The sequence below is a fragment of the Prionailurus bengalensis genome, chromosome B4 (assembly GCF_016509475.1).
Source record: "Prionailurus bengalensis isolate Pbe53 chromosome B4, Fcat_Pben_1.1_paternal_pri, whole genome shotgun sequence".
Taxonomy (NCBI): Eukaryota; Metazoa; Chordata; class Mammalia; order Carnivora; family Felidae; genus Prionailurus; species Prionailurus bengalensis.
Window position 1 is genome coordinate 103,265,339 of NC_057358.1, and position 23,636 is coordinate 103,288,974.

A 23,636-nucleotide genomic window follows, 5' to 3' on the forward strand; every position below is an offset into this window, starting at 1 on the left:
TTGTGTTTGTTTTATCTCCCCAAAGACTGAATGTCCACCTTCTTCATTTTGCTTTCCTTTATCTTTCCTCTTCTCTTCTCCACATGTTTTTATTAATTCCTTCTGTCTCTTTCTTCTCCATATATTTCCTAAGCTGATACAGCTTATAGGATATAAGAAATAGGATATTTCTTATGATCTTATATCTTCTTAAGATTTAATATATATCTTATATATATAATATAATGATCTTATGATCATATATCTTTTCATATAGGAAAATCCAAAAGGGTTTTTGGATTTTCAGGCAACTAGAGCATATTCTATAGGACATGAAGATTTTTGTAGCCATTTTGTGAAAAACACATATGCAGAAGCATACACACATGTATGCACACAAATATACACATAGACACACAGACACACAAGCAATCCTATACTCCATTCCTCACGAGTACTCATTATGTATAGATGCTTTGGATTGAATTATTCCATATTTTAGAACACTTTGGCTATATTCAATTAATCATTGCTATACAGAAGGCAATGTAATAGTGGGTATTAAATTCTTTTATGTGTAGTTTCTATCTTTCTACTTAGTTTAATTGATTCACCAGTAAAATGACTATTTCTTAGCACGATAATGAAAATAATATTTTTGAAGTATTTTGTTTTACTTCAGTGAATTTGCTAAAAAATGGTGTCCACCAATTTGACAAATAATACCTATTGTTTCAATTTACCAAAAATATCTTTTAAATGTTGGTCATTGTTATAGCAAGTTATAATGAACAGGATGGTTTAACATCTGCTGATGTTGGCTGCGCTTGCTCAAGTGAGTGTCATCAGAGGGTAGCTTGGATGTGGACTGTATAATGTAGGTGGCAGAATGGCTTTATTTGTTTCCTATTGCTGCTGTAAAAAATTACATAAAATTATTGAAATGCTATTCAAATAGTTAAGAGAAACAAGACTTTGTTAAATTACTAATATTGGGGAGTTGGCAAATGGGCTTTTTAAATTTAGTCATTTAGCTAATAGAATTGGCTTTAGAAATTTGATTTTTGGCATACTGACTTGCTCCTATTTCAGATACATAATATCATTAGAGCTTTACAGTAATTCTGATTTGTTAATTTGTAATAATTCTAAGTAATTGTTCTTTTTGTAGTGGCAAGTGGCTAGAGTCATATCCAGTTTTCTTAACCCAGATTACTCTGAGCACTGTGAATCATATAAGGATGCACAAATCATGTCAGTTTGTCCCATGACTAGTGATGTGAAATCTGATAATTTAGCGAAAGTTATCCCATTGCTAAATTACTTTTTTTCTCTTTGTAAGCTATAGCAATCTAAGTGAGACATACTATGAGAATATTTAAATATTCTGTATCTCAACAAACTTTCACCCAATGGTTTTAGCACCCATTCATGATTTTTGCTTAAATCAATTACTACCTCGATGGTTGCAAAAGTTCATTTTCTAATTCTAACATTCATTCTACATTTATTAGCTGGCATTCTCCTATAAAGAAATTCTCTTGCACCCCTTTTTCTTTGGTATCACTTGGACACATAGTCCAAAAAAGTTTTTAAAAATGAATTGACTATCATCATTATTTTTTTCTGCTACTAAAATTACCCCAAATTTAGCCTTAAGATATCTCTTGTGTCCTTCTGATTAGTCTATCAGTTTTTGAGCTGCAGGCTCATTTTGCACTTTCCCTGTCACAGATCTGGAACCATTAATTTCTTTATGGAGACTGACGGTGGGATGGTGTCTAGAAACAAAAATCTAGCACTAAGTGTTTTCATTGCTACTATGCTGTTGTTGCTTCTGGGCCCTTGCAGAGGTCAGAACTATAAATATACTAAAATTAAAAAAATGTGTTCATATTGATACCTCTATTTTAAATCAAGCAACATAGGGTTCTTCCTTAACTTCTTCCATATGTTCATCTTCCTTCTCCATCCGGGAGAACTCTGGTTCCCCAAACATTAGTATACTTATTCATTTGCTTTAACATGCACTGTTAAGTTCAGAATATTTAATTTTTTAATCTCTGTGTTGGGCTGTAAACATGCATTCTAAGAAGTTTTATTTATTTATTTATTTATTTATTTATTTATTTATTTAATTAAAAAAAATTTACGTCCAAATTAGTTAGCATATAGTGCAACAATGATTTCAGGAGTAGATTGCTTAATGCCCCTTACCCATTTAGCCCATCCCCCCCTCCCACAACCCCTCCAGTAACCCTCAGATTGTTCTCCATATTTATGAGTCTCTTATGTTTTGTCCCGCTCCCTTAAGTTCATCTGTTTTGTCTCTTAAAGTCCTAATGAGTGAAGTCATATGATATTTGTCTTTCTCTGACTGACTAATTTCACTTAACGTAATACCCTCCAGTTCCATCCACATAGTTGCAAATGGCAAGATTTCATTCTTTTTGATTTCTGAGTAATACTCCATTGTATATATATACACCACATCTTCTCTGTCCATTCATCCATCAATGGACATTTGGGCTGTTTCCATACTTTGGCTATTGTTGATAGTGCTGCTATAAATGTGGGGGTGCATGTGTCCCTTCGAAACAGCATACCTGTACCCTTGGATAAATGCCTAGTAGTGCAATTGCTGGGTCGTAGGGTAGTTCTCTTTTTAGATTTTTAGTTTTTTGAGGAACCTCCATACTGTTTTCCAGAGTGGCTGCACCAGCTTGCATTCCCACCAACAATGCAAAAGAGATCCTCTTTCTCTGCATCCTTGCCAACATCTGTTGTTGCCTGAGTTGTTAATGTTAGCCATTCCGACAGGTGTAAGGTGGTATCTCATTGTAGTTTTGATTTGTATTTCCCTGATGATGAGTGATGTTGAGCATTTTTTCATGTGTCACTTGGCCATCTGGATGTCTTCTTTGGAGAAGTGTCTATTCATGTCTTTGGCCCATTTTCTCACTGGATTATTTGTTTTTTGGGTGTTGAGTTTGATAAGTTCTTTATAGATTTTGGATACTAACCCTTTATCTGATATGTCATTTGCAAATATCTCCTCCCTTTCTGTCAGTTGCCTTTTAGTTTTGCTGATTGTTTCCTTTGCTGTGCAGAAGCTTTTTATTTTGATGAGGTTCCAGTAGTTCACTTTTGCTTTTGTTTCCCTTGCCTCCAGAGACATGTTGATTAAGAAGTTGCTGTGGCCAAGATCAAAGAGGTTTTTGCCTGCTTTTTCCTCGAGGATTTTGATGGTTTCCTGTCTTACATTGAGGTCTTTCATCCATTTTGAGTTTATTTTTGTGTATGGTGTAAGAAAGTGGTCCAGGTTCATTCTTCTACAAGTCACTGTCCAGTTTTCCCAGCACCACTTGCTGAAGAGGCTGTCTTTATTCCATTGGATATTCTTTCCTGCTTTGTCAAAGATTAGTTGGCCATACGTTTATGGGTCCATTTCTGGGTTCTGTATTCTGTTCCATTGATCTGAGTGTTTGTTCTTGTGCCAGTACCATACTGTCTTGATGATTACAGCTTTGTAGTATAGCTTGAAGTTTGGGATTGTGATGCCTCCTGCTTTGGTTTTCTTTTTCAAGATTACTTTGGCTATTTGGGTTCTTTTCTGGTTCCATACAAATTTTAGGATTATTTCTTCTAGCTCTGTGAAGAATGCTGGTGTTATTTTGATAGGGAATACATTGAGTATATAGATTGCTTTGGGTAGTATCAACATTTTAACCATATTTGTTCTTCCTATCCAGGAGTATGGAATCTTCCCATTTTTTGTGTGTCTTCTTAAATTTCTTTGATAAGCTTTCTATAGTTTTCAGTGTATAGATTTTTCACCTCTTTGGTTAGATTTATTCCTAGGTATTTTATGGTTTTTGGTGCAACTGTAAATGGGATCTATTCCTTGATTTCTCTTTCTGTCACTTCATTGTTGGTGTATAGGAATGGAACCGATTTCTGTGTTGATTTTATATCCTGCAACTTTGCTGAATTCATGGATCAGTTTAGCAGTTTTTTGGTGGAATCTTTAGGGTTTTCCATATGGAGTATCATGTCATCTGCGAAGAGTGAAAATTTGACCTCCTCCTGGCCAGTTTGGATGCCTTTTATTTCCTTGTGTTGTCTGATTGCAGAGGCTAAGACTTCCAATACTATGTTGAATAACAGTGACTAGAGTGGGCATCCCTGTCTTGTTCCTGGCCTTAGGGGGAAAGCTCTCAGTTTTTCCCCATTGAGGATGATATTACTGTTGGGTCGTTCATATATGGCTTTTATGATCTTGAGGTATGCTCCTTCTATCCCTACTTTCTTGAGGGTTGTTATCAAGAAAGGATGGTGTGTTTTGTCAAATGCTTTCTCTGCATCTATTGAGAGGATCATATGGTTCTTGTCCTTTTTTTATTTATGTGATGAATCACGTTAATTGTTTTGCAGATATTGAACCAGCCCTGCATCCCAGGTATAAATCCCACTTGGTCGTGGTGAGTAATTTTTTTAATGTATTGTTGGAGCCAGTTGGCTAATATCTTGTTGAGGATTTTTGCGTCCATGTTCATCAGGGAAATTGGTCTATAGTTCTCCCTTTTAGTGTGGTCTCTGTCTGGTTTTGGAATCAAGGTAATGCTGCCTTCATAGAAATAATTTGGAAGTTTTTCTTCCATTTCTGTTTTTTAAGATAGTTTCTTTTCTTTTTTTTTTAAACGTTTATTTATTTTTGAGACAGAGAGGGACAGAGCATGAACGAGGGAGAGTCAGAGAGAGAGGAAGACACAGAATCCGAAGCAGGCTCCAGGCTCTGAACTGTCAGCACAGAACCCGATGAGGGCCTCAAACTCACAGACCGCGAGATCATGACCTGAGCCGAAGTCCGACGCTTAACCGACTGAGCCACCCAGGCGCCCCAGAACAGTTTCAAGGGAATGGGTATTAACTCTTCCTTAAATGTTTGGTAGAATTCCCCTGTAAAGCCATATGGTCCTGGACTTTTGTTTTTGGGAGATTTTTTATTACTAATTCAATTTCTTTACTGGTTATGGGTCTGTTCAAATTTTTTATTTCTTCCTGTTTCAGTTTTAGTAGTGTATATGTTTCTAGGAATTTGTCCATTTCTTCCAGATTGCCCATTTTATTGGCGTATAATTACTCATAATATTCTCTCATTATTGTTTTTATTTCTGCTGTGTTGGTTGTTATCTCTCCTGTTTCATTCTTGATTTTATTTATTTGGGTCCTTTCCTTTTTTTTCTTTTTTTGATCACACTGGCTAAGGGTTTATGAATTTTGTTAATTCTTTCAAAGAACCAGCTTCTGGTTTCATTGATCTGTTCTACTGTGTTTTTTTGGTTTTGATAGCATTAATTTCTGCTCTAATCTTTATTATTTCCTGTCTTCTGTTGTTTTGGATTTTATTTTTCCTTTTCCAGCTCTTTAAGGTGTAAGGTTAGCTGTAAGGAGACCTTTTTTTCTTTCTTTAGGAAGGCCTGGATTGCTATCTACTTTCCTCTTATGACAACCTTTGATGCATCCCAGAGATTTTGGGTTGCCGTGTTATCATTTTCATTGGCTTCCATATACTTTTTAATTTCCTCTTTAACTTCTTATTTAGCTGATTCATTCTTTAGTAGGATTTTCTTCAGTCTCCAAGTATTTGTACCTTTCCAATTTTTTTCTTGTGGTTGATTTTGAGTTTCATAGCATTGTGGTCTGAAAATATGCATGGTATGATTTTGATCTTTTTGTACTTGCTGAGGACTGATTTGTGTCCCAGTATGTGGTCTATTCTGGAGAACGTTCCATGTGCACTGGAGAAGAATGTATATTCTGCTACTTTAGGATGAAATGTTCTGAATATATCTGTTAAGTCCATCTGGTCTAGTGTGTCATTCAAAGCCATTGTTTCTTTGTTGATTGTTTGATTAGATGATCTGTCCATTGTTGTGAGTGGGGTGTTGAAGTTCCTACTATTATGGTATTACTATCTATGAATTTCTTTATGTTTGTGATTAATTGATTTATATATTTGGGTGCTGCCACATTTGGCGCATAAATGTTTATAATTGTTAGGTCTTCTCTGTGGATAGACCCCTTAATTATGATATAATGCCCTTCTTCATCTCTTGGTAGAGTCTTTATTTTAAAGTCTAGATTGTCTGATATAAGTGTGGCTACTCTGGCTTTCTTTTGTTGACCATTAGCATGATAGATGGTTCTCCATTCCCTTACTTTCTTTTTTTTTTTTTTCAACGTTTATTTATTTTTGGGACAGAGAGAGACAGAGCATGAACGGGGGAGGGGCAGAGAGAGAGGGAGACACAGAATCGGAAACAGGCTCCAGGCTCCGAGCCATCAGCCCAGAGCCTGACGCGGGGCTCGAACTCACGGACTGCGAGATCATGACCTGGCTGAAGTCGGACGCTTAACCGACTGCGCCACCCAGGCGCCCCGTCCATTCCCTTACTTTCAATCTGAAGGTGTCTTTAGATCTAAAGTGGGTCTCTTGTAAACAGCATATAGATGGATCTTGTTTTCTTATCCATTCTGTTACCATGTGTCTTTTGATTAAAGCATTGAGTCCATTGATGTTTAGAGTGAGTACTGAAAGATATGAATTTATTGCCATTATGTTGCTCGTAGAGTTGGAGTTTCTGGTGGTGATCTCTGGTCCTTTCTAATCTTTGTTGCTTTTGGTATTTATGTATGTATGTATGTATGTATTTATTTATTTACATTTTCATCTTTTCTCCCCTTAGAAAGTCCCCCTTAAAATTTCTTGCAGGGCTGGTTTAGTGGTCACAAACTCCTTTAATTTTTGTTTGTCTGGGAAACTTTTTATCTCTCCTTCTATTTTGAATGACAGCCTTGTTGGATAAAGAAGTCTTGGCTGCACATTTTTCTGATTCAGCACATTGAATATATCCTGCCACTCCTTTCTGGCCTGCCAAGTTTCTGTGGATATGTCTGTTGCAACCTGATCTGTCTTCCCTTGTACATTAAGGACTTTTTTTCTTTTGCTGCTTTCATGATTCTCTCCTTCTCTGAGTATTTTGTGAATTTGACTATGATACGCCTTGTTGATGGCCAGTTTTTGTTGAATCTAATGGGAGTCCTCTGTGCTTCCTGGATTTTGATGTCTGTGTCTTTCCCCAGGTTAGGAAAGTTTTCCGTTATGATTTGCTCACATAACCCTTCTACCCCTATTTCTCTCTTCCTCTTCTTGGACCCCTATGATTCTGATGTTGTTCCTTTTAATGAGTCACTGATTTCTCTAATTCTTAAATTGTGCTCTTTTGCCTTAATCTCCCTCTTTTTTTCTGCTTCACTAATTCGGTATATAAGTTTGTCCTCTACATTGCTGATTCTCTGTTCTGCCTCATCCATCCTTGCTGCCATGGCATCCATTCATGATTGCAGTTCACTTATAGTATTTTTTATTTCATCCTGACTAGTTTTTACTTCTTTTATCTCCGCAGAAAGGGATTCTAATCTATTTTTGACTCCATCTAGTATTTTTATTATCATGATTCTAAATTCTGGTTCAGACATCTTGCTTGTATCTGTGTTGGTTAAGTCCCTGGCTGTCGTTTCTTCCTGCTCTTTCTTTTGGGGGTGAATTCCTTCGTTTCAGCATTTTGAAGGGAGAAAAGGAATTAATGAGGTAGAAAAAAAATCAAAATTAAAAAAATTAAAATTAAAAAAATTATAATTAAAAAATTAAAATCACACACACACACACAAATAGAATAAGTGTTGCTAGATCCTAGGTGTGTTTTGGTCTGGGTGTGAACGTGGCTTGATAGATTAGAGAAAAAAGGGGAAAGAAGAAAAAATAAGGAAATTGTTTGAAAATTTGAAAAAAGTGAATACACTGAAGTAGACTAAAATGAAATGATGGAAGTAAACTAGAATTTGAAAAAACTTACACAAAAGTAAAAAATATAGTACAAAAAAATTAAAGAAAATTTTTTTAAATTTTTTTTCAACATTTATTTATTTTTGGGACATAGAGAGACAGAGCATGAATGGGGGAGGGGCAGAGAGAGAGGGAGACACAGAATCGGAAACAGGCTCCAGGCTCTGAGCCATCAGCCCAGAGCCTGACGTGGGGCTCGAACTCACGGACTGCGAGATCGTGACCTGGCTGAAGTCGGACGCTTAACCGACTGTGCCACCCAGGCGCCCCAAAGAAATTTTTTAAATAAAAATTAAAAATAAAAATGAATTTTTTCTCTTTTTGTATTCAAGAAAAAAGAAACGAAAGAGAGAAAAATAAAAAAAAGGAAATCATTTGAAAATTTGAAAAAATGAATACACTGAAGTAGACTAAAATAAAATGATGGAAGTAAAATAGAATTTGAAAAAATTTACACAAAAATAAAAAATACAGTAAAAACTTTAAAGAAAAACATTTTTAATAAAAATTGAAAATAAAAATGAATTTTTTCTCAGTATTCAAGAAAAAGAAATGAAAAATAGAAAAAAAGAAAAAAGAAAAAAGAAAAAAGAAAGAAAGATGTTTGAATAGATGGACCTGCTAACAGACTGAAATATGACTGAAATTACTTTGTTTTACCCTAGAAGTCAGACTATGAAGCGCTTTATAGTCCATAAACTAAGCAGGCGGTGAGACTTGTGTTCTTGAATAGTGAGGTTGGCCCCATTGGGTGGGGCTTAGTGTAATGGCTCTGTTCTTCACTAGATGGCGCTGCTAGCCTTGGGGTGGATTGTTGTGGCACTTGTAGGTGAGTATGTGCATGCCCGGGAGCAGTGAAAATGGCGTCACCCAGCTACCAAGTCTCTAGTATTGGAAACTCTGTTCTTCCCGATCAGTAATGGAGCACTTGTCCTTTGTCTTCAGCTTTCGTCTGCTCCCCGCTTTTACGCTGTCTGCAACCAAGCCCCAGGTAGTACCTCTCTCCCGAGTTTTGTCTCAGATGCGGCTGTTTTCCCCGGCCCCTTACTTCTGAAGGACTGTGGTTTTGACCCGTTCTGCCCCTCTGCAGGAAGGTCGCACTGAGCAATGGCCAGATGAATACTGGCTGAATATCGGCTGCACCCAGGAATGCTTGCTGGACCCTGCTGCTGCCAGTGCCGTGAGACTGCAGCCAGGTGCCAGCCTGCCTCAGAAAAAGTTCGCAAGATATTGTAGCAGCAGCTTTTCAGGGATTATGGAAAATCACAACACACATTTGGCACCAGTATTCACCCTTAACAACCTTATTCCAGCACCAGAGAATGTGGCCATTCTCTGGGGTCTGCTGGGCCCAGGTTGCTCAGTCTCTACCAAATGTCCTTCCAGCAGTGGAACCACTTCTCGCCGTGTGGCCTGAGAACCTCTCGGACCCCACTCTGCTCCTGGGGATTTGCCCTTCCCACCAGAGCACTGCCAGGTATTGAGCTACGGGGTTGCAGACTCTGCGTTCCCCCTGTTTACAGTCTTAATGGAATTTAAACCCTTTCTTTTCTCCTTTCTCCTTTTTTAGTTTGATCCCTGCAGCTGTTTCCAATTTTCCACTTTCTCTCCAGCTGCTTTTGGGGAGGGGTGCTTTTCCCGTATTCTCCCCACCATCTCTGTCCTCTCTCCACACACAAATGTACCTCCCTGTCTCTCACAGCTTTTCTCTCCCCAAGTTCACCTCTCTATGCCATGTACCTGCTGAGTTCTGTGGTTCAGGTTGTGCAGATTGTTGTGTCAATCTTCAGATCAGTTTTCTAGGTGTGCAGGATGGTTTAGTGTTGGTCTGGCTGTATTTCATGGACGTGAGACACACAAAAAACTTCCATGCTGTTCTGCCATCTTGTGGGTTTTTTTTCAGAAGTTTTATTATATTTGTTGATGTGTATGATTTTTTAAAGGATGTTCAGACAAATTTGGATTTAAGAAGATTTCATTATTTTATGGGGACACAGAAAACTACACACTGCCTTGTTAAGCATTTAAAGCTTGAGTTGATCCATCCTTTCAATTCACATTTCGTTATTATTGGCCAGAGAAACACCTGACTGGCCACACTCAATGTCAAGGGATGAGAGAAGTGCGAATCTACCATGTGCCTAGAAGAGTAACTGGAATACCACTGGTAGCCATCACATTAATCTCAGTGACCAAGTGTTTATAAAATAAATAACCAATCACTCTTCGTTAGGGCTTTAGCTATTCTCTTAGACTAGATTGCCCAAGTAAAAGCTTACATGAAACTTTTTACTAGGGGATACGGGAAGCTGGTGCGAGTGAAAAGGAGAATGAGGAGAGAAGTTGCTAGAGCCAAACAGGGATATAGTCTGGCCTTGGTACCAGCTGGTATCAAATGCAACTGATTACTCACTCTTGAAGGGCCTCCTTCCAACAGGCTGTACTAAATTACTGCATCTCTGAATCCTCCATCTTGGGAAGAGGTAATTACCCATCAGCTTTTATCTCCCATTACTCAAAGAGTTATTAAAAAAGTGTTAGCTTCCCTGTGTTTTGGTTGTGTATATATGTGTCCTGAATAAGCAAGGCAGGGTGTTACATCTCAGTGGTAACAGGGAAGCCCTGGGATTGAAGATGGAAGGTGTGTTCATTGGCATGAATGGTCAGGTGCTATTAGGTGTACCTGTTGGAGCCCATGTAGAGTTGGTCATCAAAGTGAAGGCTCATGTAGACCAATTGGACAAGGAACCCAGAGGCAAATGAGGCTAAGAGTATTTAGGGTGGCACTTAAGAGGATCTGACATAATCATTTCTGCCTCTAAATCTTAGTTACCATCTATAAATATATATAAAATAGAACTCATCGTGTGTTCTCCAAAACAAGTTGTTTTTTTCTTACTCTAACTTTTCCATTAATGACATTTGAATTATTCAATTAATTTAGAGTTGAGACCTTGGAGTTATCTATGACTCCTGATTCTTCTTACTCTGTAATCACAGTAAGAAGCATAGTTATATAGAACCTAACTCCACAATGGCTCTTGAATCTGTTATGTCATTTCTGTTCCCAATGCCATCATCTTAACTCAGGCTTTAGTACATTTTGCTTGAAATAACCCCCCTTCCCTGATGTTTTCCTTACTCTTTGTCTCTTCTTTCTCTTGTTCACTGTAAAAACTGCTTACCAGCATAAGCAGATGCTTCCTAAAGCATCTGATAATGTTTTTTTTTCTTCATAATATCAGCCTATTCTGAGTCTACCAAATTAATCTTTTTTTTCTGTAGGATCTAGAACAATCCACACATCAATAAACCTACCTTATCTACATGGTTATGTTTTATTGCTATCCATGTACCCAATTGCAGCTAAATTGGGTCTCACAGGTTTTCTTGGACACACTGTGCTTTATTGATTTTATTCTTTGCTCATATTTCCCTCAGTCTTAAATGCCTTTTCTACTACTGCTGTTTTTCCAAATATCCCTGTTCCTTCCAAGCTCATCTTTTAAATGACCCCCTTCAGGAAGCCTGGGCAGTACCATCAAACCTGTCGTTTTCATCACTACCACTAGCCAATCTCTTGCTCTGCTGTTCTTCACTTCTTATTTGGGCCATTTTTAACCTTCCTTTAAAGAGATGTGTGTGTGTGTGTGTGTGTGTGTGTGTGTGCGTGTGTGTGTGTGTGCGCGCGCTAGGGGGGAGGGACAGCTACTCTATTATCAGAGCCCAGGAACACTCTGAGTTGCTGTCTAGTTTAAGAGCTTCCCAAGGCAGGGAAGAGGTGAACTTGGCAGGCTCAAATGAATTAGAGGTAATTATGATGCAAAGATACCCTATTCCGTACTCTTAGACTAAACTCCTTGACCGTACAGATTTGTAGAAAGTACTTTCTCAGCTGTCTTCAGGCTATGAAAGCATAATGAAGACAGATTGATGCCAACCAATTTTGCCAAGACAGTTAACTAAGATATCTGCCGATTTGGGCAAACTGGCAAGACTGACGGGGAGGGGAGGAGCGGTCTTCTTGTGGCTTAGGAAGGTGAAGAAGACATTGAATCTCATGTGCCCCAAATGTTTAATTATAAACAAACTCTGAATTCAATCACATTTGCAAATTATAGTGAACAGTAACTCAATCAATAAATCTCTACCACAGCTCTTTAGAGTGATATGAAATACTGTTTAATTGGCATCATTTCAAACACTCAGATATCATTTGCTTAGTTTGGGTGGAATTATTTTTACTAATAGCAAAATTGGGGAGAAATGACTCTTATTGCATTAAGCTGACATTTTGTACTAGTGAGAACATATTTTGGTAGGAAAAAGATGAAGGCTAAAAATAGTATCCTAGAGAAGTCATTTTTATCAGGCAGAGTCTGACTGAGAGAGGTCCTGAAACTCTTGTCTTAAAAACTGTTTCATCTTCGATCTGTTTTTTCAGTCATTTGAAGAAAGAGAACAAGACTGTCTTTTGATATTGATACTAGATATTAAACAAGGTTTCTGGTTTCAAAGTAAATAGAATTTATTTATTGAGAAGAAACCTGCTTATAAGGAGGAAGCTGGCTAATTTTGGTCCATTTCCCTGGAATCACAATTTCCTATCTGATGGGAATGTGAGGAGCATGATTGTTTATGCTCCAGAAAAGACAGTGGGAAGAAGAAAGGAAATAGCATCAAGCGATTGACCTTTTGGCCCAGCTGACAGCCACAGAACCAGGATTTTAGAATTAGGATCACAAGGCCTCAGGGGCGCATCTTTCTAAGGCAAATGAAATGTGATTCTGAATTCTCTGAACAACGCAGGACTCTCTCCCACCTATCTCTTGAATCTGTTCTTTTCTCTTCATCATTTCTTCACAGGATAAATGCAACAGCTTCTTAGCTGGTCTCTTGGCCACCAGAGTCACCTGGCTTCAGTTCTTTCTGCAGTCTGCTGGAAGTTGATTATAACTGCATTATAACTGGTGTTGACAGAGGCTGTCTGTATTGCTCGCTAGACAGTACTTGGCCATAATAGATAAATGAAAACATTAAAAAAAAATGAATGAATGGAGCATTTTCCAAAATAACAAATTCAAGCAATGCCACCCCTTTGCTTATAAGCCTGTGTTGTTCCTGTTGATTATGGGGAAATATCAAAATCCCTAAGCTTGCTCCTTCCCATCAGTTAGTAGCCCCTTCCCTGTGCTCCCAATACACCATGTCACTGTATTGTGCTGATTTGTTGACATATCACTCTCATACCTGAACAGTGAGCTCTGTAAGGTGGAGATTATGTCTTATTTCTCTTTACATATTCAAGACCTTAATATATACATTTTTGGTACATGGTAGGTATTCATTTTTTTTCCATTGTAAAATGCTAGTTGGTAAACACAGTCTTGTTCACTGTATTCATATGATGTATGTCAATTCAAGGAATATCTATTGAATGCCTGCTATATGTCCAGAATTTCTTGACTTATGATTCTGTAGACATAATATTTCCTTCCACCAGCTCTTTTTAGAGACTATGGTTGGTTTCGTTTGCTTGTTTTCCTTTTACAACAGTTTTAGTCTTCTCTTACAAGCCATGCTTCAGTTCTTTTGGTTTCATTAAATGAGGCTCTTCAGACCCACCTCCCAAGCAACAAAAAGCTTGAAAATGCTGGGTTGTTTTTTTTTTGTTTTTGCATTTTGGTCTTTGGCTTGGTTATGTCACCACCACAGTAAGCCAATCATAGGATGGCTTACTATCCTTAATTCTAATTATCTTCTTATTAACATATTTTTTCAGGCAATGCAAAAAAGATGTGTGCCAAATTATATCAAAGCAGCGACAAAGATTTAGTGACATAAATGATAATATGTATTATTTCTTTAGTGTTTTTAAATATGTCAGGCACTATGCTGAATCCTTGCTGGGTTATTTTATTTAACTTTCACAACAACCTTGTGAGTAGGCACATTTTACAAATGAGATCATAAAGGATTAAAAAAAAAACTTAATTACTTTCTCTAATGTCACCCAGTTAGTAAGAAGCAGCACATGCAGGATTTGAACCCAAGTCTCTCTGTTGAGCCCAGATAGTCCCACTGCCAGCATTGTTTCTATTCTTCCTTCCTTCCTTCAGTTACTTTATCTGAAAATCCAACTAGTGATTTAACATCATGGTTCTTTTCTTGCACAGGTAATTAAGGAGGCTATAATATCTGCTAAGAGCATTTCTTATACTTGTTTATAGTGAATAATGTACAACTTCCTTTCGAAAAATATCATAAGGATCCCCTCTTTCCTAAGGATCTCCCCCCAAATCCTAGTTTGAGAAATACTGATTTAAGAAACTGAAGTTTAGGGGCATCTGGATGGCTCAGTCGGTTAAACGTCTGATTTCAGCTCAGGTCATGATCTCACGGTTTGTGGGCTAGAGCCCCACCTCGGGCTCTGTGCTGACAGCTGGGAGCCTGGAGCCTGCTTTGGGATTCTGTGTCTCCCTCTCTCTCTGCCCCTTCCCCTCTCATGCTCTGTCTGTCTGTCTCTCTGTCTCAAAATAAATAAACATTAAATATATATATTAAAAAAGAAACAAGTTTTATTCTATGAAAATGTTATTCAATTTGAACTATTTCTTCAAAACAGAAGTTTTAGATTTTAACAGGGTAAGGTGAATTGTTAAAAGATTTCCACGAACATAAAATCACAAACTTCAAAAATATTACATGTTCACAAATTTGTCCTTGGACTCTGGCTGGGGTCTTTAGGCAGTGGCAGAAGAAAGGATCACATGGGGTGAAGGAAAGGGGATGGCCTTGGCAGCCCTACAATTTTCATTATCCACCCCTGTTGTGGATGAAGTGGTGCTTTCTCCAGATCCTGCCTTCAGCACCAACACCCTCATCCCTCCACGGGCCAGAAGTGTTGGCTGCTGGGGCTCACAGCTGATCCCTCCCCCAGGAAATTCTTTTGCCTGCCAAGCTTACATCTCATTAGCCGGGCCAGCGTATTTCCTATGACTAGTTGATGGGTGAGTAAAGGGTGAGTGGGGGTGTGAAGGGGGAGGGGCACAAAGGCCCAGCTCCTTGCTTCAGTTCAGGTCAGATATGAGGGGCCATTCCAGCTTCAGAGCACTCGGTGGGAGAGGCTGAAGCCTCTGTTGCAACTCTCCTGCATTTCGACTTCTCCCTCTGCCCTGTCCTGCTTCCTTTACTCCCTTATAAGTGTTGTTCTGGAAAATCCCCACAATCCCCACCTGTATGCAAATCCTTGGCTGAAGACCGACTCATGACAACCTTTAAAGCCACCTCAAGCCTTTAAGATGAGGTTCCGAGACTTGCCTTTATGTCAGACTATTGCCCCTTAAGCTCCTCCACCAGATACTCTGGAAGAGAACTCCTGACACTAACGTACAAGTGTAGACATTAACTATCTGCAAAAGTCTCCTCATCCATAGAAACCATCTTATAGAAGTCTCTAATTCCTCCCTGGAGGGAAGAGTCTATACAACACAAAGTAAATTCAGTCACTTCAGGTTAAAAAAAATAATAGCAGCAGCTTGAATGATCTTGTTTAGTTTTCTAAATTGACCAAGTGAATAGAACAATTGACACCAAAACTCTTTACTTTGCATTATGTAGATGGTCTAATATTGTAAGGCAAGATTTAGGCTAAGGGAATTTAGCTGACATTATGAGGATGATAGGATAGTATATAACCATAGCGGGAAGTTCTCTGTGGGTTTATGGGGCTAGTGACCAATCCTTTCATCCCTCAGTAATTGTAAACAGGAACAATTTGTTTTGAGTTCCAGTAATTGGAGGTGTGCCTGAGTTGCTGAGGAGTAAGGATGTAAAAAATGTGCAGAGAGTATATGAGATGACACACACTTACAATTTGTACTAGTTTCTGAACATGATTTTGTAAACGTGAAGAGATAATGCAAGACCATCATTCAGCTAATATAAAGAATTCAAACCAAAAATCCATCTGAGGCTCAAACAATCTTTGATTCATTTTAGGCTGATTAAAAACAAACAAACAAACAATTGTCAAAACCATTCCTTTCCTTTGAGTTGTGTAGATAACTAAAAAGAAAAAAAAAGTATTTGAGATCACATTTAAGCTTGATATACAGACCACACTTCTACCTTTTGAACTTAGTTCAAAGATGCATTCTGATGTATAAACAGAAGAAGTGCATTGTCACCCAACACCAAAATAAGGTCAAGCATCTGTGTTCCCTTTGCATGGCCATCATGATGCCTTAATAATCAATGGAAGGCAAAAAAAAAAAAAAACCCTATCATCCTTGTTCATTTCACAGGGCCATGGCAAAGCTGAAATGAGGCTGGCAGGCAAGGAGGAAGTTAGAAGAAAGGTACTTCTAATGTACAAGGTACATTGCATGGCTGGTAACTAGCACTGCTATGTAACAGAAGAGGGGAAAAGTCTCCTAGCTGGTCAAGATGTGGCAGTAGAGAGAAAGTCCAGATGTAGATTCAGAAGATAATTTTTTTTTTTTTTGCATAGTCTCTGCTGACTATGTTTATAGAAGTAAATTTCAAGGTAAGCTTGGCAAGGGACAAGAGAGATGAGTCACATTTCTCCAGTCTCATTCCTGAGATGCTATCTTTTTACCTTTCTGAGTATGCACAAGTCTGGCACTGGATTTCTGCTCCTTTATGGGAAACAGTATGCAAACACTCAAATAAGAGCAGGGCAGTCATTTTTCATATATGCTTTGTTTTCATTTCTATGACTTGGAAAGATCAAGTTTCCAAATGCAGAAATCCATGTAGTTGCTCTGCAACTCGAGTCCTTGCCTGCACTCTGGACTTTATAAAGCACTCTCGACTTTATAAAGCAATTAGTTTCTCTTGGAAGAGAGAGCAAAGGCTTTGAATTAAAAACCCTTTTCTCTGGATCTTGTTTCACATCAAACAAAACCAAATTCATTTAGAGAGTAGAAAGGTAGGAATAAGACTGGTCACCTCAGTCTCTTTGTGTTTTAATTATATTTTTTCTATGTTTCTGAAACAGTGTCTCTGTGATCAACTATGATGTCTTAACCAGCTCAGCTGACAGATGTTAACATCAAGAAACTGTGCCAGTCCCTTTTAGAATGCAATGACTTTTAAGGTTAAAAATCTTGACTTGTGGGGCACCTGGGTGCCTTAGTCAGTTGAGTGTCTGACTCTTGATTTCGGCTCAGGTCATGGTCTCACAGTTAGTGGGTTGGAGCCCCACATCAGGCTCTGCATTGACAGTGTGGAGCCTGCTTGGGATTCTCTGTATCCCTCTCTCTATGCCCCTCCCCTGCTCTCTCCCAAAAATAAATAAAATAAACATTAAAAAATCTATAAAAATCTTGACTCATAATAGTAGCAGAAAAGACCATTGGACAGTTTCCTTATAGCTTTGTAACGAGGCTGGGATCACCCTTTCTTAACTTTAACATCTTCAATCATTGCCTCATTTTTTGGCTTTCTTTTCATTTCCAAACTTCCCTAAAATAGTTGATATTTGTCATCTCTATTTCCTGCCTATTCATTCTTTATTTTCTATAGGTCCGAATTCAGTCCCATACTCTCCTGAACTCCTTTTCGTAGCCACCAGTGACCTTTTAGGAGACACATCTAAAGACTTTTTTTTTAAATAACTGACTCATTTTTTTTTTGGACTTTCTTATAACATTTGCCTTGTTGATTGTTCTCACTGCCTTGAAATTCTTCTTTTCTTCTCTGAACTTTTGTGAAAGTATATAAAACAGTTTCTCAGAACCAGCACATACTATTTCTCTAGTTTGGTCATGGATTAAATCCAGAAAGTTATTTTTGATTCACCTCCATCTCTTTTCTACTAAGTCTTGTCTATTTTTCCTTTGTCATATTCTATCTCCTTTTTCCTTCCAAGTCCCACTGTTACCACCCTTGTCCAAGTCCTATGTCATACTTGTTCTCAACTGGTCTCCTTGTATTCAGTTTCTCCCCCATTCCAACTGTTACTAAGCTAGTACCAGATTTTTCCCCCCAAACAATTTTTTTAAACAAGTCACTCCATCATGCTCTGGCTGGATTTAAGTGGCTGGATTTAAGCCAGTTGGGAATGTATCTGTTCTGAAGATATATTTCCCTTAAAGCTAGACCAACATATCCAGTGAGGAGTAGAGAAAACACATTAGTGGTTGTCTAGGATGTAGATGTTAAAGCAGAGAAATTTACTTGGAAGCTCTGGAGTGCTTGAGATAGAGGTCAATGCAATCAAAGGCAATTTTAAGGGTAGGTTGTTGAAATGGAGCCAATGCAGAAATGTGTTGAAGAATATTAGGGACTCTAGGGTTGCCTGGGTGGCTCAGTTGGTCAAACATCTGACTCTTGATGTCTGTTCACGTCATGATCCCAGAGTTGTGGGTGGGATTGAGTCCCTCATTGGGCTCTGTGCTGGGTGTGGAATCTGCTTAATCTAAGATTCTTTCTCTCTCCCTCTGCCCCTCTCCCCCACTCGTGTGCTCTCTTTCTAAAAAAATGGGGGACTAAAGAACAAGACAGTCTGAGGACAGATGAGAGTAGACATTATCAGGTGACCAAAGAAATAGTCAATCAATGGATTAGGGTAAGCAAATTTTGGTTGTTATACTACTAGAGAGATGTGGCGGTACAGGGGGCAGGGAGGGAAGTGACCAAGCTGAGTTCTATGGTTTCTGTTGTGATTTTTGCCTAAGGAGTAAAGTAGTTCTGAATGGGCTTAGGAATTATCTAAAGAGGGAGGGTAAGGATTTCCTAGGCTGATTTGCTGGAGAGTGGTTTTTCCATGATTCCTTTGTATCAACCTCTTATTTTAACCAAATGAATGTAGTAATTTTTCATGAGCTCATTTCCATGTCTCTGCCATATTCCCTATCAAACCATGATCTTTCTTCTCTTCTTTCATGAATTTTACCTTTATTTGAAAACAAACTCATGTTTTATATGCTATCAGTTCTTGGTTCAAAACAATGAAAGTGGATGCTAGCTAACTTAAGCCTTACCTTCCTTTCTGCCACAAAAAATATGAGGAGTTGGAATTTACTAGAAGAATCACAGAATTCACAGGAGGTTAGAAGGGCACAGGAGGTTTTGGGCATCTGGAACCAGGAAAACTCTAGAAGGTGAAGAAGGTGGAGACAGATAGCAAGCATCTCAGGGCAAGAAAAGCCTTTTAAGGACTTAGTCCCTGCCACTGTAGCTGTCATGACCTTGACCTTTAAGTATTCCTTATCCCTTGCATTCCCCTCAGAATTCCAAGGCCTGGCATAGAGCACCTAGTTGGCCCAGACTAAGTCCTATGTCCATTTGTTTGGTCAGCTTGTAGAAGGGATCTCTGTTTCCATAGTGTGCAGAGAACAGTAACTCCAACCAAGAGTATTCACACTGTGGACTTTTCCAAAAGGGAGAGTGGAATATTGTTAAGAAAAGGACAGTCAGATGCTGGAGAGCCCCAAATAACAAATTCCACTGTCCACCTCCTCCATGAATCATTCCTTTGTACCCCAGCTCAAAGTGACTGCAGCTGCTCCATAAAACTTTCTTTTCCTTCAGCCATTAGTTTGGGGCATAGTTCCCAACAGTTAATACTGTTTTTCTATGTCATTTTTCCTTGAGAAGATGGAAAGTCCTTGAGGGTAGGAGCTTTATCTTTGTGTCCTAGCACTCAAAAAAGGACTTTGCACACATCATGTAATAAAGAATTCTTTTAAAGGATGACATTGACCAACAATTTCATTTCCAGTGAATGGTGTCCTATGAGAATCAGCTTCATGTTTTATTTCATTTGATGTGCGATGAATGAGGAGTGGGTGTGTTAGGTACCATATAGAGCTATATTTTCTCTTGTAATAATAATGACAACAATAATAAGTGGCATTTATCTAGCTTTATCATGTGTCACGCATGGAGTGAAGTGATTTACATGACTTCATTTCATCCTCGTAACAGCCATGTGTGATAGGTCTCATTATTTTGGTCTTTCTACAGATTATGACTTTCCCAAAATTTCACAGCAGATCAGTGTAGAGCTGGAACTCAAAACTGTTTCAGTTTGATTCCACAGCCGTTTTAATATTTTGCATTGCTTAAATAGAAAAAATGAAGTTTAAACAAACATACAATTTTAATAAAGATTTCATCTCCATCATTAACTACTTCAGTTTCTCAGTCTCACCTGGGAACTTGTTTGAAATGCAAGTTCTCAGGCCATACCACAGACCTGCTGAATGAGAAACTCTGGAGGTGGGGCCCTGAACTCTCTTTTAGCAAAAGTGATTTTACATTGCCTTCTCTTACAAATTTTGTTGGAGTATCAATAAGGATGTCAAAAAATCAATTATGATTCTATACCTCTCAAACTTGCTTTGGATTCATTAAAAATCTGGCCAGATGTTCCAGACTTACTATATACCAATTACATGTGATCCTCTCTTCTGTAAGACATAAAATTGCTGATCATTTCAACCACTATACTCTTCAGGACCAGGTATGTACTCCAAATGAATGAAGGTTTCCTGCCCTGTTCCTCTCACCTACATATCAAGCATATTGAATATTGCAGACGTGGTTTTGAAGATAATGTTGGGATTTGTGAATGTTTTCTCCCACTTTCAACAGGGAAATGAGTCAGAAATGGGGAGATGAATAGTTAATTTCCCCTCTTGTTATTCATCTCTTCTGTTACTTTTATATTAAGAATGCATTTTACTTGACTCTTTTAGTCAGTTCATTTATTTTGATCTTTGAGTTTAAAATACAGACAAAGTGACTAAACCCATTTAAATTACCAAGATTAGGTTTTAGTTACTTCTTTCTCTTGTCTCTAAGGAAAACAACCCTAATGTTTATTACTAAGATATTGCTCCTGTATTTAAAATTTGCTTGCAAAAAAGGTTTCCTTTCTTTATTTCTTCCTTCTTTCACTTTAGCCTCTTCTTCCCTCTTCTCTCCCTTCCCCCCTCCCTCCCTGCTCCTGGCTCCAATTTCATTATTAAGAAAGAAACAAGGAAGGAAGGAAGGAAGGAAGGAAGGAAGGAAAGAAGGAAGAAAAAGAAAGAAAGAAAGAAAGAAAGAAAGAAAGAAAGAAAGAAAGAAAGAAAGAGGGAGAGAGAGAAAGGCCAATGAACATTTGCTGAGCACTTACTCTGTCTCAGAAACTGTACTTACGTCTTCAGATTTTTTTCCCCAATCTATTTTCTTGGTAATCTTTCCTACATTCAACCATCTCTTTCTGCTGAGACTTTCACCCTTTCCCTCCTCACAATTTCTTACCTAGTTCTACTGATTCAACTTCATAAACATCCTTTGAATCTGTCCTTACCACTTTATCATCAGTGACTTACCCATCTTTCTTTTTTTTAATTGTTAATGTTTTATTTATTTTTGAGAGAGAGAGAGAGAGAGAGACAGAGAGAGAGAGAGACAAAGACAGAGACAGAGAGACAGAGAGAGAGAGAGAGAATACTAGCAGGGGAGGGGCAGAGAGAGACACACACACACACACACACACACACAATCTGAAGCAGGCTCCAGGCTCTGAGCTGGCAGCACAGAGCCCTACGTGGGGCTCAAACTTGTGAACCGGAAGATCATGACCTGAGTTGAAGTCAGACACTCAACCAGCTGAGCCACCCAGGCACCCCTGACTTCCCATCGTTCAGGCTAAGTGTCTAAATGACCTCTGACCTGGTTTACTGACCTCATTTTCCTCAGTTCCTAGTACATATATTTTCCATCACTCTTAAAATAATCTTTCCAATATACAAATCTAGTCAATGATTCATTCAACAAACATTCATTGTCTATTATTTTTTAGACACTTTGTGCTGTGAATGCTTGTGTATGAATATGAGAAGGCTTAAGACCTCAAAATGTTACCTATTCAGCAGAGGACACAGGTGTATAACTGGACCATTATTCTAGAATGTGATTTGTAAGAGAGAAAAATATGCATATAGTGTTAAAGAAGCACTAAGGAAAAGTACAAGACTCTGGGGCAGAAGTTGGAGGAGGGACTCAGGCATGACTTGCTGGGCAAAGTATCTCCTGAAATGATTCTTGAAAGATTACTAGAAGATATTAGGGAGAAAGATGAAGGTAGGGTTGGGCATGGGTGCTGGAGGAAAAGGATATTCTGAACCCAGGGGTAATTTTAAGCAAAGGCAACAATAAGAACCACAAAGAAATAGCTTGAATTGAAGAACTAAAGAAATTCTGTTTATTATTGTTTTAAGGTACTAAGTTTGGGGATAATTTATTTTGCAGAAATAGATAACTAATGCAGCAACTGAAGGGCTTTCTATAAAAATAGTACAAAGAGAATCTGAACAGGATTGGTAGCTATAAGTGATGGAGAGGATGATACAGACTTAAGAAACTCATAGGAATTAAAATCTTTAGGATATGAAAATTGTTTGGATGGCAGTGAAGTTGAGTGAGAGTAAAGAAAATCAAGGATGACTCCACAGAGAAGTTCCCAGTTGAGCATGGCATAGATATTATTCCTCCTCCTTAAAACCCATTAATGGTTCCTCATTATCCTGGAGGATATCATGAACTATGACTCCTGTAAGCTGGCTCTTTGCTGCCTTACTTACCAACTTTCTTATCAGTGACCCTTCACTCCCTCCCCTCCCCTCCCCCACCCGCCCCATGCACTTGATATAGGAACACTCTCTTGCTTTTTTAGAAAACGTTGTGCTTGTGATGATTCCTCTTCTAGGAATGTCTTTGCTCTTCAACCCAACCTCAATCGCTCTTCACACATACCTCACTTACACAAAACACTCTTTCAAGAATTCCATGTCCCTCCCACCCAGCCACCCACCCCAAGTCAAAGTTAACTATTCTCTCTTCTGTGTTACAGCAGCATTTTCTACTTATCTATGTTGTTACATTACATCATAATTATGTATTTATAGGTCTGCCTTTTCTTCTAGACTATGGACTCCTCAAAAAAGGCCGATTATCTTACTTATTTTGTGTAAATGCCTATGCTGGCACCTGGTACATAGGAAGTGTTTAATCAATGATACTGGATATATGAATGAGAGTGTCCTCTAAAATCAATGAAGTATCATTATATCTTTCCCAAATTTAAAATTTCTTCATTTTGAGATTCATATTAGAGACGCTTACACTTGGAATTTACTCAAAATTAATGTAGCTTCAAAGAATCTGTGACCACTTGTCATTGGTCTCTCCACAGACTAATCATTCAATCAGCTTTTCAACTGGTTTATTATTTGTTTCTTTTGTTTATTTTTTTTTGTTACTCAGGGAAAGGCATTTTGCATTTCTCTCATTTCTTCTATTTCCACTAGTCCAAGGGAGATGAGAAAAACATGGGGCAGCTGTAGACCCAACTTACAACTTGGACCTAAGCCTGAACAAGCCCGGACAGATCAGCCAAACCCTAGACAATGCATTGATGTCTGATCAAGAAAAAATACTGTTTTTTAGAGCCACTGAATTTCAGCATTGTTTGTTAAATGGCACTGTGGAAGCAATAGCTGACCGGTACAATCAGAATTTCATTTTTTCTTTCCCTGCCGTTCTCAATGCTACATTCTATTTCTTTCACTGTTCATCTGCACTATTGCTATAGATCACTGAGAGAAGTCTTCCAGCCTTCAGTTTCTTTTTATCTCATTTTATGTACCATACCAGATTACTCTTCCTGTTCTAAAACATTCGATGATTTCATATTATTCTTTAAATAAAGTCCATCTCCATTTATTGA